Below are 4960 nucleotides of genomic sequence, written 5' to 3'. Positions count from 1 at the left end.
AGAGATGGAATTCCAGAACCTAAACAACTCAGTTGAGAGCTCCATGACTGGTTCAAGGGAAGGTCAACCAATGATTGATAGGCCATTCCCTCCCTATCCGTCCATGATCCCTCATTCCACTAATCTGTTGTTACTGATTCATTCAAGGCATAGACTCTCCATGTCTTTGTCTTATTAGCGCAGGTGTTCATCAACGATGAAAGCTGCTGAACTTCAGACTCGAGTGGAGAAAGAGGGCTAGGCCCCCGGAGGGCTTTCAGGGACTGGGGAAGACGGGTGGATTATAGAGCTAGGGTAGGGGCAAATCGAAGGCCCATCGGGATTGGGCATGGACGAGCCTCGACTGGGCCAGCATTGATGAAAAAAGAAAAACTTCCCCCATCGCATCATTAACCGGTGTAGGATTCAAGATCAGATCCAGGATTCGAGTCAAATCGACCTTCCCTCTCATCTCAGGGTGAGGCAAGGAATTGTTTCAAATGTTCGTTGTTCAATATCTCGGCTGCTCAAGAAGTTTAACTAGTTGCTCCTCCCACTCAGAGTGGATTCTAGGGGAAGGGCAGAGCGTCACCTTGCAGTAGGAAGGTGTTCGTTGTTGGGACAGGTTCAAACTGGACTGAAGGGAGGAGGAAAAAAAGAGTCCTCTCTTCCTGGTCCTATCGAACCAGACACTGAATACCTGGGGATTCATCACTGGCTAGGGCTTTCGAATCAAAGCATGGACATCTGCTATTAAGATGGAGCAGTAGATCGTCGATTGAAGAGCCAGGTCAGTAAACTTCTATTGGGACTTCTATTGATTATTAATTCGACTCTAGGGACTTCTAGCAGCAAACTAGTCTAAACAAAGGGGCCCAATAGAGAGGCAGGAGATGCAGGAGCCGCCAGCCGGATCGACCAAAAAATGATAGGCCAAAGAGATGGGCTCATTCGACTAATCGTGATCCCTGGGCCTACCTAACATAGATGTCCCTGAAATAGGGGATTGGTTGATGGGAAAGCTCAGGCAGGAGTAGGACATTCCATTCATATCTTTCTGATCCACTAGCTGGTGGTCCTTTCCTTAGAGTCAAGTGGCTTTCAGCTCCTCTCAAATCTAATTTTTTCATCGACAGGTAGGGTGAATTCTAAGGTTCCTTATTCCGGTTGTAAAGCGGAAGAAGAGGGAGAATGGGCACAGCCCCACTAGCAGCCTGCATTTTCGACCCGAAAGGAGTGGAAAATGAAAGAAGAATCTGTGTGCACTATCTATGGAGTGGACTGAGTATCCTTAATCTCCTCTTCCGTATCTCCCCCTTTTTTTCGGCTATTACCGGCTGGCAAGGCTTGGCCCAACATTGGATTTGTTTGAAAACTACAGAGGTGGCATTCATTCAATCAAATCTTTTATGCCTCTGCCATCCCAAACTAATTGACGTTTTTTGGAAAGGAAGGAATGCAGGGAAGAAGTCTTTCCTTTCCACTGGTTCTTGAAAGCTATCAATCCCCGCTTCTCCCTCTCGCATCGGTTCTGCATCAGATGATGAGCCCATGCGAAAACTTTATCTTTTATTGGCGCCTGATAGGTAGGCTATTAGATTGAGTCGAAAGCCTACCAACGCACAAAGGTTCCGATTCGAGTGAGAGCCCAAACTGGTGAGGCGAGAAGATCTTGATCGAAGGCTCCACTGTTCTGAATAGTGAGAAAGACTTTTTGAAATTCGATCAAATCGATCGAGAATCTCATCATCTGTTAGGTGGGCCAACCGACCGACCGAGTTGGGCTGGGCGTCCATGTCACAGAACCTTTATCTAGCCAAAATTCCATTATTGATCGAATCAGGGCAGATCCAATTCATTGGCAAAAGCAAAATCTATCATTTTAACACTCAGAAAAGAAACCTAGAAAAGAGGAAGAGTCACTAAGACAAGAGAACTATAGGTAAGCAAGAAGGATAGGTGCAAAAAGGCGAGGCAAGGGGCTCTCCATCTCTAGGAAGATTGTGTCCAGGATCTGGTAATCTAAGCCTTGCTTCTTCTGGTCGGCTCGTATTAGCCTGTGCTTTATTACAGTTAGTCATTCCCCCGTTCCTTTAGTCTTTTCAAGGGTACTCTTTTCTTAAGTCGCGGTCATGTCTTGCCCCCCAGTATAGTGACCGCTTCCATGTTTTCCCCGAATTTCATCAGTTCCAGGCTCAAGTTCCTGTTCATCCATCTTCATTCCAAACAAAGGCGAACATCTCCATTGAGTGACTGTAACTGCTATGGTTTACAGTCAATATTTCTTAACCAACCTTTTTTTAGTTATTAGTTAATTCATTATTATATTATGTCTTTCTTTCTGAAGGGCTTGCGGTTTATTACACCAAAGGCTTTCAGTTAACTATTGAAGCTATCGAGAGAGTACCAAATGCTGACGGTGATGAAGGTTACCGACTTTCGGTGGACGCGGAGCCAACGAGTTCAGTCGAAGAGCGTAAAGAGTCTAAGGTTACAGAAGCCTTCGCCAACTTTGATAGGCATAGCATTGCAAGCAAATAGAGAGACAACTTACCCTTTCTTTCTATTAGAGTCGCGAGCTTGTTGTAGTCGGTCCTAAGGGGAGAACCTTGCTGCTTACTTGCTATATCCCCACGTCCTTGCACGACTCGTTCTTCGAGCCCTGCTTCTCCCTTCCCCCTCTCCCCGTTCCTACCGTCCAAAATAGGCCTATGGAGTATAGCTAAGTGGTAAGGCATCGGTTTTTGGTACCGGCATGCAAAGGTTCGAAACCTTTTACTCCATATTATGAACACCCAATCGGATCTGTCAAGAACGAGCAGACGACTACAAGGGAAGCAGCTGACTGCAGTCCCTGAGCCCGCAAGCCAAAAAAAAGTTTGACTTGAACCTACTTTGCTAAGAGAAGGGAAAGAAAGATGGTAGAAAGAAATCCTTCCAATCGCGAAATTGAACACAAGACTGACTTCGGCCAGGTTCTTTTATCAATCTCATGGCCCTTGCTTAACTACTTGTTCCGTAAACCGGTCGCTAGTAGATCTGATCGGATCCCGGACACGCAAGAGCCCAGGCCGGGAGGAATGCATGGTTCCCTGGCGCTTCATGGGACGGACGTTCGCAGTCCTCCTCCATCTAATCTAACCCTACCTCATTCGCCCAGGCCTGGCGGCACAATAAGAGAATGAGGGAGCTAATCTGCTTGCTTGTGCAGGCGAGGACCGCTCGGCTAGGGCGCGCCAGAGGAGCTGAAAGCCACTTGACTCTAAGGAGAGGAGCTTCGAGTGACTTTTTTCTTTGCTCTTCGACAGCCCTAACAAGTCAGTTGAAGCTCTGCCCTTTGCTTTTCCCCGTGCTGTCTTCCTCCAGTTGCCCCCACCCAATAGCCAATAGGCCGGAAAAGGTTCCAGTCAATTGCCCTTCCCGTTATCATCAAACAAAAGACTACCATACACACCTTTTGTCGGCAAGCTACCCTCGCTTACCTCATCTATAGGCAGTTCTATCTGCCCGCACGCGAGATCAGATCGACTACTCTACTACCATCATTTCGAAGGTTTTTTTATTCAAAGGATGGAGAATAAATAGCTTATTCATAATCTTATAGGCCCCGCACCGCTTCATTCAATTGCTCTATCATAAAGAAAGGGAAGGAAATCTTTTTTTGATCAATCACCTGAACCTGGCTTTCTTTCTTTTCCAGGAGGGGTGGCCCAATCACTAATAGATCTCTCAACGGGAGCCTCATTCTGTCTAGAGGAAATAGCTTCGGTGGATCCGGTTGATTAAGTCAATGTGTCTGTCGATACCCACCTGCTCGGAGTACGGGTAGGGGCTCACCTGTTGATTGTGTCATTGCATGCTTTTTGGTAGAGCCCCCACCTCCGACGGCTACAGCCAGCATCAGGAGCCTAGAAAGGTATAGGCACCAGTTCATTTAGTCAATGAAGCTGCAGTCAGTTCTGATGATTATACCGTTTCAAGTGGATGTTTAGTTGGTTCAGCGATACATGTAGTCGATGGGGTAGAGGTTCTGCAGATACTCGTCTAGCTCCTCATTGCCCCAACCTTCCCTGTAGGTTCCCTGCTCCTCCAGTGCAACAACTGTCCAAATCATTTGACGCTTCTTCTCACTGAGCAGCCCCTCGACTTCCACTTCAGGTTCGGGAGCTCCGGCAGGGGGACTTGAGTCTCAGCAGAACCTTCCCTTTTCTTCTCTCTCCTTTCCCTCATCTCCCGGGCCTCAACCGAATTTGCTCCATTTTGCTTAGTTGGGGAGCGGAGGTACCCTCGAGCGGTGTATGGGCTGTGATATTTGTGTTAGCGGGGGTAGAACTCGGAAGGCTGGCCAAGGTTGTGTCCTTCCGAGCGGACGAGGTCGGCTCAATGATCGAGGGCTTGCGTGGAGGCGGCATTGTGACCACGGGCTTGGACGTCACTTCAACATTTCTCTGCTTTTTTGAGGCCCGAGTGAAGGCATATATGTCGAACGAATTCACAATAAACAAAGGCGATTGAAAAATATAAAAAGAAAGGGGCTTTACTCGTGACGATGTCGGGCAGGGTGTCATAGAAAGATGTTTGGGGTAGTGGCTGTATGTTCGAAGGCGTTTGTCTTATTCGAGTGAGGATGTGAATAAGTAAGAAAGGAAATAATTAGGCTTTGAACTTACCTTCTCTGGATGGAAGGGGTGACCGGGATAAATGATATGCGAAAAGCGATATGCTTGACACGTCCGCTTCCAGGATGTCACACCCACGCGTCTCCTGACTGTAATGGTTGGGCTTGGCTCTGCTCGCCGGTTGTGCTGCGTGAGCCTCCAGATGCCTCAAAGCAATCGAAGGTTTTCGGGGTAATCGCCGCGCATCCTTCCCATGCTCCCTGACAACGGCAGTACCCCGAAACAAAGGGGCCAGTCTTCGTCGTGCCGGGGTATCCCGATCCGGATGCCACAAAAATTTAGGGAAGCCTTTTTCTTAAAAG

The sequence above is a fragment of the Nicotiana attenuata genome, unplaced genomic scaffold, assembly GCF_001879085.1.
Source record: "Nicotiana attenuata strain UT unplaced genomic scaffold, NIATTr2, whole genome shotgun sequence".
In the NCBI taxonomy this organism is placed as follows: Eukaryota; Viridiplantae; Streptophyta; class Magnoliopsida; order Solanales; family Solanaceae; genus Nicotiana; species Nicotiana attenuata.
This window is presented reverse-complemented; position numbering follows the sequence as displayed.